Genomic DNA, 12148 nt, shown 5'->3' with positions numbered 1-12148 from the left:
TCTCTCTTTCCCTCTATCTCTGAAGACCTTTTTTTGCTAGTGTTTGTGGCACTAATTGAATTGCGTGGAGCAGATGTCATTATTGTTGAGCAGTCAAGCACTTGATGTTTCCAAGTTGTTAGACACTAATTTAAGCTTATTAGCAGCTTTACCAGGGAGCAAAGGTCGCCGTTATGCGTGTGTGTGCGCTGAAAAATCTTCCCTGGAAGGAAAAAGGATGAGAAATCTCTACAAGGACAGGAGCAATAGATAATGGCAAGCTTTGATAGCAGAAAGTAGCTTGAAGCTGAAATGTGTAATTTTAGAACGACTTGCGTCATCAAATGGAATCATTGGGCCTGTTTACACCTGGCCACTTCATGCGTTTTCTATGATCGGGTAGCTATCCGATCGTCAAAAGACCAGGTGTAAATGCCCTATGAAACACTTTCAAGACGGGTTTAAATCCGATCACTCAAACCACTTCAGGAGGAGGTCTGAGACGCATTCCAGACAAAACTGGACACGTGTAAATGCATCTGGTTGTTGAAACCACAAACTTAAATTTTACTACTCCCAATATGGTAAAAAGTAAATGTGTGAGAGTGTTATAGGCTGTATGACATGTTATAGCCAGATATGACAGTGTTACTGCATCACACCTCGGCACAGATGAGTAGCTGAGTATCTCTTCAGCAAGCCGACGTGCAAACTGCCACAAATGAAATTGAAACTTCGGCATCGCAAGACGCTCAACACACAATCATCTTCATTTAAGTAGTGAGACTAAATGATCTTACCAGTTCTGATGCTGCTTTGTCTCCTTTTGCAGTCTTTGATCTTTGAGTTCAATGACTCTATGTATCCCAAAACCATAGTTCGCATTCGCAAACAGCATTACAAACAGCTTCTGTGATTGGATCTACAGCTCTCGGCATGTGATTACTAGCATATATTTTTAGTGTGACATGGAGTTCAATAGATCATGCTCTTGAGCAAAACGAGCAAGCTAACATGCAGTGCAACCTATATCTTTCATTCCATATATTTCTAAAAGCAAATTTCATTCTACATCTTTTGAAAGCAATTTTCCAAGAGTGTGTGCAGGTTTGAATGTGCTCTAGTTCTCTAGAATATGATGTAAGAGGGAGCCATGATTTAATTAAACATCTGTATATACAGCAAAACAACAGAGAACAAAAATATCGAAGTACAGTAGTTCACAGATGTCATGTTTATGATTTACAGCAATAATCTGACATTAATTAGATCTCGAACTAATTAATTCGCACCACCACAAGTGGACTTATAAGGTATGTTGTGCCAAGTTTGATGCCAAATATCAAATGATGTTCAAACCTGGATTCATGCATCTTGACACACCGTATTTAAAGGTACATGGTTACATTGGTAACCTAGACGTTCCCATTCAGTCAGTCACGTTCAATGTTACGTCCCTATGGGGTCCCTATGGAAAGCGCCATAGCCACTGAACTGTATTATGAGAGTTGGAGATACAGATGCTGGCAAGTTACGGCTAGCCTGTCACGGTATACAAAACCACTGGTTCCTTCTCGTCTCGTGTTTATGTTGTTGTATGAAAGCACGTGTGTAGTGGGTGTGACTGAGTGACATTCCTTGATCCGCTCCAGCTGTTCATCATCTCATCACCAGCTGCAGCCGATCTCATCTTTCTATATATACTCACCATTTTCTCATTCCCTTTGTCAGATCGTTGGTTGATGTCTCGTGTGTGTTCCTGTTCCGTTCTCCTGCCGTTTGCCTCGTCGTGTTCTTGTGGATTCGTTGTCTTGGTGTTGGATCGTCGTTTCGTGTCTTCACTGCACGGACTCCTCACCTCACGGATTGCACTTCTCGGATTCTTCACTTCACGGACTTCACTTCACGGATTCGTCACACTGGCCATCAAAGTCCCTGTGTCATCCGTCCAAGCTCGTGTCATCCTGTTTTGTTCGTGTAATCCTGCCCAATAAACTGAGTAACCTGCTTTTGCTTCCAGTCTCGTTTATCGATCATGACATAGCCCTTTTGGCAACTGCTCTTACAATGTCGTAACCTACCCAGCGCCCCATGAAGTCCGAGGAGGTAGTCCTCCATACCGAAGGGGTTATAAGGGACAGGGTTTACTCTGGGGATGGTTGAAGCTGCTGTTCCTACCCCAGGGAAGAGTGCTTCGGAACTACATCGTTTCTCAGCCATGACCATAACGCTCAGGAAGCGTTCCCAATCCCAAAGGAGGAGAAAGCAACAGAGACCTCACTCTGCCCAAAGGGAGGTAACACATATGGACTGACCTGTGGGGCAGTGCTACATATGAAAGATCTCTGCGGTAGGTCCTACCTAGCTAGGGAGGAGTTGCTACCGGTGCAGAGACCGGGCAGAGTAGAACCGCCCAGGGAAAGACACAGGTTTACCGTGAGGGAAACTGTATCGTGGACAATTCACATATGGGATTACCAAACAGGGAAACACATCATGTGGGGATCTAGCCCAATACAAGGGCTGACCGGCCGGGCATTCACAAGAGTCCTGGGCCTGGTGTCAGACGCCTCCGCTGTGCCTGACTGCCGAAGGATGCTGGAGGAACTCAACTCAGGGTTCACCAAGTGGGGAACTCACCTGAAGAGCAAGTAGGCGCTCGTATCCCCCTGTTAGAGGGGAATGGCGCAGCAAGCAAGACACCGAGCCAATCTTCCCGCAGATTACAGCCAGGGAGGGCCTGTCGTAAGGAGCATCAGTACGGGGAACCAGGTTCGATTGGGCCAGTACGGACCAACTAACAAGACGCTCTTTGTCCTCCCTGACCTTGCACAGTGTCTGTGCGAGAAGGATCACTGGGGAAAACACATAATTGCGTAGGGCCAGCTGTGTGCCAGTGCATCCATGCCGAGGGTCCCATCGGTCAGGGAATAGAACAACTGGCAGTGGCCAGACTGCTGGGAGGCAAACAGGTCGACCTGGGGATGGAGTCTCCATTCTTCCGGGAACATGAGCTGTTGTGAGAGTGTATTGGCCGCACGATTTAGCTCGTCTAGTATATAAATTGAGCCGCTGCTTACTCCAGAGGAGGAGATGGCGGGCAAGTTGAGACATACAACTGGAGTGTAGACCACTTGAGGCAATTGATATGCGACTGCAGTCGAGGTCCTGTCCAGGAGCCCGAGGCAGCATGCCCATTGCATATGGCACACTGGCCAGTGGTGGAGACATTGGTTGTGACAACAACATGCCTGGACACTTATTCTAGGGGCAATCCGGCCCATTGAAAGGCAAGGTCCAACCAATGGGCAGAATGTTTGGCGACAGCTCTGTGTGATGGTAAAGCAATCTCATATGCATCAATCCAAGCGGCGTGACCACGGCTGCAGACGCCATATGCCCCATGAGCCTCTGAAATTGCTTCAGTGGATCGCTGTCTTGAACGTAGTTCAGTGGCAGTTCAGTACAGACTGTGCAGGCTCGCTGGTGAGACACGCTGTCATATTGACAGAGTCCTACTCCACACAGAGAAAAGAGATGCTCTGCATAGGGGATAGCTTGCTCTTTTCCCAGTTGACCCGAAGCCCCAGATGGGTGAAGTGCCTGAGCACCAGGTCCCTGTGTTCGCATAACTGATCTCGGGAGTGGGCCAGATTGAGTCGAGACAGTTGAGGATGCGAATTCCCGCCTCCCTGAACGGGGCAAGGGCAGCTTCCTCGACTACGGTAAAGACACGGGGAGACAGGGACAGTCCAAAGTGGAGGACCTTGTTCTGATATGCTCGACCCTCAAACGCAAAGCAAAGTAGCGGTCTGTGTCAAGGTAAATTAGAGAGATGGAAGTACTCGTCCTTCAGGTTGATCACTGCAAACCAATCCTGGGAGCGAACGCACGAAAGGATGCATTTCTGCGTGAGCATCTTGAACGGGAGCTTGTGAAGCTTGTTCAAGACAAGCAGATACAAGATTGGTCATAACCCCTCACTCTTCTTTGGTACTATGAAGTACGGACTGCAAAATCCCGACTTCATCTCGGCCGGAGCCCACGACGGCTTGGTGGCAGTGTCACGCCAGGGCACGATGTGCTTTGTGGCCTCCATCTGCTTCTGGACTGCCGAGAACTGCTGTGCAAAGTCCTCGACGGTGTTGCCGAAAGCCAGCCTGGGAGATGGGGGTGTTGAGAAAGCAAACTTTGTCGGTGTCCAGCCAGGTCCCGGGTTCCACTCGAGCCCGATCCCCGTGGCGGCCTGGGAAAGCATGGCCGTCAACTCTGAATACGATTGAGTGTGAGCAAACACCCCGGAGGGGGGCAGCTCAGCTTCCTCATCCTCTCCAGAGGACAAAAGCCCACACCCCGATGCAGCGATCGACAACTGATCCTCATCCGGAGCGCCGAATGAGACACAAAGTGCATTCGACAACTCGATGGCACATGGCATACTAGAGGAGTGGGAGGTTCGTGGGGGTGGACCCGACAAAGAAGCCCCCACTGTAACCCTCAGATCTCCCAGAGTGCTAACCAGACCCGCGGCTCAACTACAAGAAGTGGCTGGGGACTGGCTGGCAGCAGAGGGGACTCATGACTCCGTATTGAAGAAGGAGGGTCGCGACCGCAATGCCAACATGGGCATGCTCTTGCAGTAAGAGCATGCACCATCCACAAACGCTCTCTCAGAATGCTGTTTGCCCAGGCATTAGAGACAGCGATCGTGGCCGTCAGATGAAGTCAAAAAACTGCATCCAGAAACACACAGACGGAAAGACATCTTAAAAAAGACGCTGACCGCCCGTGTTTGCTCTTTTAGGGAAACTGCTCTGAACGTCGAAGTGCAGAGGAGTGAAACGTTGCACTCTCCTGTGCACAGCCAGGCCGGATGAGAGACACCGCTGGATGCGCCTTCACACTGGCAGAGAGATCCCACGACGAGCTGCAGGCGATAGCAAAATTGCTGTTTTCAGAGAAGGTCTCCTAGTTAGCTATCAAAACTGCTGTCTGCTCTTTGTGCTTCTAGAAATGTACTCTTTCTCTTGAAAAGCGAATGGAATGAACGATCGCTGTACAACCGCTCAGAGCAAAATATGAAGTGAGTAATGCAGGTCCTATATATACCCGTATGTCCGGGTGGTTGTGACTCGGCATGCAAATCTCATTGGCTCGATTTGTTACCACTTGGAGGTGATTGGGTTCCCGGACGAGACCCCATGACGTCAGTCCAACGTAACGTTGAACGTGACTGACTGAATGGGAACCACCTTTATGGTACTTACAGCACACTAGCATTCAAAAGTTTGGGGTGGATAATATTTTTTTATGTTTTTGAAGTATGCTCACAAAGGCGGCATTTAATTGATCAAAAATACAGTAAAAACTGTGAAATATTGTGATATTTTAATATATTATAAAATGTAATTCATTCCTGTATTCGAAACTGAATTTTCAGCATTATTACTCCAGTCTTCAGTGTCAAACGATCCTTCAGAAATCATTCTAATATGTTGAAGAAACATTTTTAATATTATCAGGGTTGAAAACAGCTGCTTAATATTCTTTTTTGGAATACATTTCTCAATCAGGATTCTTTGCTGAATAAAAAGTTCAAAAGAACAGTATTTATTTGTTATCCGCTTTTTAATGCAATTTAATCTTACTGACCCAAACATTTTGAACAGTGGGGTATATGTTGCTTTTTTGTCATTCTTGGAGCTTGACCTCCTGGTGATCCTGAAAGTGTGGTCACCGGTCAGCGCGAAGATTCTGAAGAAACTTCTACTGTTGTCTTCCACATAACAACATGCGGGTCAATAAATGATAACAGAATTTTTCTATCCCTATAACTGCACAGCTTTAAATGTATCTATGCCACTCTTCATCCATCACTATGCCTCCATCTCCATCCCACTATCTCTCAGTTTATTAATCAAGGTCAGATGATACCACACCTCTCTGAGAGAGCAACAGTGAAATGATCGTCCCTGCATAAACACCTGTTGTTACACTGACGAAGCCCATTAGCGCTGCGGGGCTAATGTCGCGGAAATGCCGCCTTCTGAAAGCAACCTCTGCTTCTTATCAGACAGAAACAGGAGGAGCCCGGCTGTGCTCAGCACATTCAAATGGCCCATCAAATCTAATCAGAGCACCTGTAAAAGCCTGCAAAAACACAGAAAGAGAGTGCAGTGTCTCCAGTTACCCAGCAGCTCTCGCACAGAAAACCACCACTATACTGTGGGGCAATAAGATAGGCCATTCAGAGAGTGTAAAGCAGGAGGGGGCACAACAGCATCATGTTTTTCTGTGGCTGTGAGCCTGATTATTAGGGAAACCAGATTAAACTTCAGAGAAGACACCATTAAATGGCTCAACGAGCGCAGTTTTCTTTCCTGTGTTGATGTACTTCCTTTTGAAACAGGAAGTTTGGGTGGGAATTAATACAGAGATTTTCTTTTTTAATCAATACTTTTGCTCTGTTTTCCCATAAGAGAAAGACTCTAGATTGTAAATGTTCAAGTGGCATTAAGTTTTTTTTTTTTTGTGGCTAGATCATTTAATTAATTTAAAAATACATTGATAATCACTATACGTACACATGCTGACTTAAATACATAATTTTTAAAAGGTTTTTGGTAACGCTTACTTTTACAGTCCTGTTACCCATGTACATACTATGTACTTACAGTAATTACAATTACTGGGTAATAACTAGGTACTAACCCTGAACTACCCCTAACCCATGTATTTACCTTATATTAGCCAATACTTTCTAGGTAAGTACACTGTAAGTACACGTAAGTATTCATTATGACAATTTTTGGTGCAAATATCAGGCTGATTTGTTCAGATGAAACAAAAAAATTGCTTTTTTTTTGGCAACAAAACCTTAAGATGGGTTTGGTACACACGGAGGTAAAAAAAAGTACCCCATGTGTAAAATGAAATACTCTGCTGTATCTTTAATGCTGTGGGCCTCATTTTTTTGCCAGAGGTCCTGGACATCTTGTTCAGAGGCATCATGGATTCGATCAAATATCAAAAGATAAAAAATTCAAAACCTGACAACCTCTGCTAGAAATCTTATAATGGGCCATGTGTGGATCTTCCAACAGGACAGTGATCCAAAAACAAACATCAAAATCAAAACCAAAATGTGTCACTGAGCACAAAACCAAGCATCTGCAATGGCCATCCCGTCCCCTGACCTGAACCCTATAGAAAATGAGTGGGATGAACTGAAGAGAAGAAGCGCCGACATGAATCTCCAGGATCTGGAGAGATTCTGTGTGAAGGAATGGTCTCTGATCTCAGGTCAGGTGTTCTCCAAACTCATCAGGCATTATAGGAGAAAACTCAGACCTGTTATCTTGGAAAAAGGAGGTTGCAAAAAGTATTTAATAAAAGGGGGCAAAAAATTGTTCCCAACGAGTTTTGGAGAAAAACATTTATTTCATAATGTAAATGGTAAATTTACATTTCATAATGTGACCCCCCCGTGTTTTAAAGTGATAGTTCATCCAAAAATATTCAACCGTATATTGTCCCAAACCTGTATGACTTACTTTCTTCGGTGGAACACAAATGAAGAATGTTTTGAAGAATTGCTTTTGTCCACATTGGACCCCTTTGACTTTCTTTTTATGGACAACAAAAACAAACACAGACATTTTATAGAAAATATTTTCTTTTGTGTTCAACAGAAGAAAGAAATGGGACGTCTGGTCACCCTAGTGTTTTTTTTTTTTGCATGTCTGCATCCAGGCAGATTCATTTCTTTGAGAGCTTTGTGACTTAGAGTTCATTTTTTCTTGCCTTCTTCTTGCTGCAGTCCACACAAGCCTTTAACATCTCACACTTCACGTCTGCACGCCTTATATAAGAAGGAATATCTGAGTTTTATGATCTGCTGAATCGCACTAGGCCCATTAGCATACGTCAGAGCCGCGGCTGCCCGAGTCTTATTAATCTGTGTGGAGAGAGAAATGGAAGAAAGAAAGGATAGGAGGACGGATCAACGCATACGAGATTAGCGCCGACTCCAAAGATATTTTGTTGTGGAGATCATATAGGTGAACACACACATAAACGCACATATGAATACACAACATCTCGGTCATCTCTTCACCTCAGCGTGAGTGTGTATGTCTCTGCAAGCGTATGCATGTGCACATGCGTGTGTGTTGCGCTGAACTTATCATTGCAGAGATGAGATGTGAGGATGTGTGTGTGTGTTAAGCCTCAGGGTGATTATTCTGTCAGGAGTGTTTCTCCGCTGCAGCCCATCCTGCCAGGAAGCAACTCTAAATCCACACTGATCGGTCCAAAGTCAAGATTTCACCATTCAACATATTCCCATCTCTTACCACACAGATCCAACGACAGACGGCGAGATCTCGCTTTACTCGTCTTCCACACACACACACACACACACACACACACACACACACACACACACACACACACACACACACACACACACACACACACACACACACACACACACACACACACACACACACACACACACACACACACACACACACACACACACACTAAGCCTCCTCTACATGCTGCTGTGGGATAAGACTGCATGCCTTGTCATGCCCGATCACTGTGATTCTACAACCCTGCCCAGCACAAAACCGGCACTGCCAACTGTTAAGTGTGTGTATGAGTTTTTGTGCATGTGTGTGTAATTTGTGTCTATGCTAGAAAAATTTGGTCTGGCAGTGTTTAGGCCAATGTACCACTTCTAGTCAATATGTGCTTCCTTTAACCCTTGTGTTGTGTTGCGGGTCAATTTGACCAGTTTCGATTTTCTAGTTGTTGGAAATACTGGTTAACCTTTGTTTTTTTTTCTTGATATTTTGTGACTTTTTCTCATTTATCATGATGAACATGCATGCAAAGTTTCAACATGCTGATGTGTTTTGACATATACAAACAAAATTACTGTTACGTTTGTGATGTTCGCGGGTCAATTTGACCCTCATAGGCAGCCATTCAAAAGCAACTGTACAGACACAAAATAAAACATTTATTTTCTGTATGTCAGGGCACTTCAACTCCAGTTCTAACGTGCAAGTGTATCTAAAAGTGATCTAACCCTAACCAAACAAACTGGAAAAAGCTAAAATCACAGTGTTTAGAATTATTTGCAAATTACAGATGGAAATCTTTGTCAGACACAGATAGTAAAATAAGCTCTCATTTCAATATTCAAGATATCTAAAATACCTAGCTTTTAACCAAAACTTTTATGTAGGATTTTCAAAGGCAGCTTCACAGAGCCAAAAAATAAATAAAAAACATTTATTTGATGTATGTTTTTGTTATGTTTGGTTTCTCACTTCCCTGTGAGTGAATAAATGAAACTAGGAAAATAGGTCTTAGGAAACTAGGGAAAGTTAACTTAGGAAAATTAAAAATTTTCATTATACAGCAAAATCTTATTGTTCAGTTACGATGTTCAAAGCATAAAATGTAAAAAAAAAAAAAAATGTATATGCAAAAAAAGTCAGTATACTGTTTATTTTCCAAATTTGTCAAAAATTGGTTTAAAAACATTTTTATAAATCATATTTTCAGATATAATGTTTTTGTAATATTTGACAAATGTTGATATTAAAAGATTACAGTTTGTATCTAAATCTTTGTTGTTTTTCATAGTGTGATTTTTGAGAAATTGTATTGAATCTAATTAGGGTCAATTTGACCCGGTCCATAAAGGGTGTACACAGAATTGGAACAGTGCACAAGGGATAAGCACATTTTTATGTTAAATATAGTGGGCTGCAATGATGTCTCTCAATGATGCCAATTCCACCCAAAGGATATTCAGAGCACATCTCATTCTCTTTCCTCATCCCAATCAGAGTAATATGTTATATGACTAAACATATAATAAATATGCAACATATTATATTATAATAATTTATAATATCACAGTGATGCGTTAAATGCATCAAATAGACCAAAACTGACAGTAAAGTAATTTAAAATGTTACAAAAGATTTCTATTTCAAATAAACGCTGTGTTCTTTTGAACTTTCTATTCATCAAAGAATCCTGAAAACAAAAGTGCCATTGTGTCCACAAAAATATTAAGCAGCACAACTGTTTTCAACATTGATAATAATAAGAAATGTTCCTTGAGCAGCAAATCAGCATATTAGAGTGATTTCTGAAGGATCATGTGAAAGAAAACATGAAAACAATGTTTTAAATTGTAATAATATTTCATAATCTTACTGTTTTTGCTGCATTTTTATCTAAATGCAGCCTTGGTGAGCATAAGAGACTTATTTAAAAAAAAAAAATCTTGCCAATCCCAAACTTTTGAGCGGTTGTGTGTGTATAAATGATGAATCTTCATTTAAGATTACCTATTATACAGTGTCTTTGTTACATACTTGTTATAGTAACAACAGTAAATTATTCATAATTGCATGCAACTAACCCTAAACCAAGCCCTTATCTTAACCCTGTAGTAAGTACATGTAACTAATTTATTAATCAGTATTTACTGTAAATGTATAACAAGGGCACCTTAAAATAAAGTGTAACCAGCATTTGCCATCATTTTACGTTATGTAAAAATGCAACATCTTGTAAATCATGTTATCAGACTCTTTGTCAGGGTTCATTTCACAGATACACCTGCATGTCTATCTTATCTGTGTTTTCAGAAGAACAGTGAGTGCCTAGATACATCATACATCATACCTATATCTGATCTAAGGAGCTCCACTGATGAACAGAGGGGATGTGTTTATGTAAGTGTGTACGTTTATGAAATTGTGGCATATGTGTGAGTTCCACAGTAAAGCCAACATCCTCTCTGTCGTAATGTTTTTCTAAGAAAGGAATCCCCAATCACCTTCAGCTAACACATATATAAGCTACAAACAGTTAGTTCACCCACAAATTACTCATAAATTCTCAATATCTCATCACCTCATGTTGTTCCAATTGCGTAATAACTTTTTATTTTTCATGAAACACAGCAGTATATATTTTGAAAAAGTCTTACAATGAAAGTCAGTGCGGTCCAGTGTTTTTTTTTTTTTTGGACCCCATTGACTTACAATATATTCTTCAAAATATCGTATTCTCTGCTCTGTTATGTAAACGATGACAGAATTTAAATTCTTTGTCGAACTATGCCTTTAAAATAATAATTAGGTCATGCGTTGCAGGATACTTTTGAAGAGAAAACCATAAAGAGAGCGAGCGGGAGAGAAGCGGAGAGAGAGGGATGACCTATACTCCCTAGACCCAGCTGTACTATGACATCCCACATTTCAGAATTCCTTATTTTAAGAGACTCCGACTTCTTTTCCTGTTTTGGTTTGATGTTTCTGCCCAGTATATCACCTAGTCCACCTCCCAACATAAAACGTTTGGAGTTTTATGGCTTGGAAGAAGACTTAAAAGCAATCACCCGTAAATCTCTATGAGTAATAAAGAGCTAGAATTAAATTTCTGTCTGCTTTGCTTGTTGTCTTTTCTTGTCAGTCGTTTAAACATCTTTCAGGTGGTTTTTCATAACCTGAGAGGAAATGATTATTAGAAACTTGAATAGGGAATGTGCTGCGAACGCCTGCTTAACAGGCCCACGTAATACGGTTTATCAGACACAGGGAAATAAAAAACAAACAATTCGCACAAGGTTCCTCCTCTCGTTTACCTGGAAAAGTGCGCTGGCACGTGGCCCGACCGCATTCCTACAGGGTCCGATCGTGAATCTCCCTGAGGAATCTGAACGGTTGAACCCTCTGAGACGACCTGCAGCCAACTCCTTGTAGACCCTCGTAAAGACAGGCCTGGGTGGTCAGGTCTCTCTCTCATCTCTCCACCGCCCTCTCACCTCTATCCATCACCTACAGGGGAGTGCAACATTAGACCTAAATCCATCAGCCTTTTTGGAGCCAGTATTGGGCCAGTCTGGACCAGCCAAGGCCCTTCAGGGGCCAAAATCTTACCTACAAGAAACCACCACAAGACATATGAATGAACCAATACAGGAGACATCATTAAACCAAAGAATGAGGGTTCAGCTGGTTAGCATGGGTCAGTTAGCCCCTGCTGTACTGTAACCGTTCTGGAGTCAAAAAAGCATGCTTGATGACAGCCATTGAAAAGTAGCTATTTATTCTGAAAAAATATATCGAGTGAC

The 12148-nt window shown here is 42.5% G+C and overlaps 1 long non-coding RNA gene across 1 annotated transcript in view; it reads right to left on the bottom strand.

Moving 5' to 3' along the window:
- Nucleotides 1–11848, bottom strand: part of LOC130071799 (uncharacterized) — an 85259-nt gene extending 73411 nt beyond the window's left edge. The window contains exon 1 of the long non-coding RNA XR_008804044.1: nucleotides 11660–11848. This is a non-coding gene — a long non-coding RNA (uncharacterized LOC130071799). The remainder of the gene's footprint in view (nucleotides 1–11659) is intronic.
- Nucleotides 11849–12148: the final 300 nt, after the last annotated feature.

Source organism: Rhinichthys klamathensis, unplaced genomic scaffold, assembly GCF_029890125.1.
Source record: "Rhinichthys klamathensis goyatoka isolate OS25496 unplaced genomic scaffold, OSU_Roscu_1.1 h1tg000461l_1, whole genome shotgun sequence".
Lineage (NCBI taxonomy): Eukaryota > Metazoa > Chordata > Actinopteri > Cypriniformes > Leuciscidae > Rhinichthys > Rhinichthys klamathensis.
The sequence above is the reverse complement of the archived record's forward strand: the minus strand, read 5'-3'. Positions and strand labels throughout refer to the sequence as shown.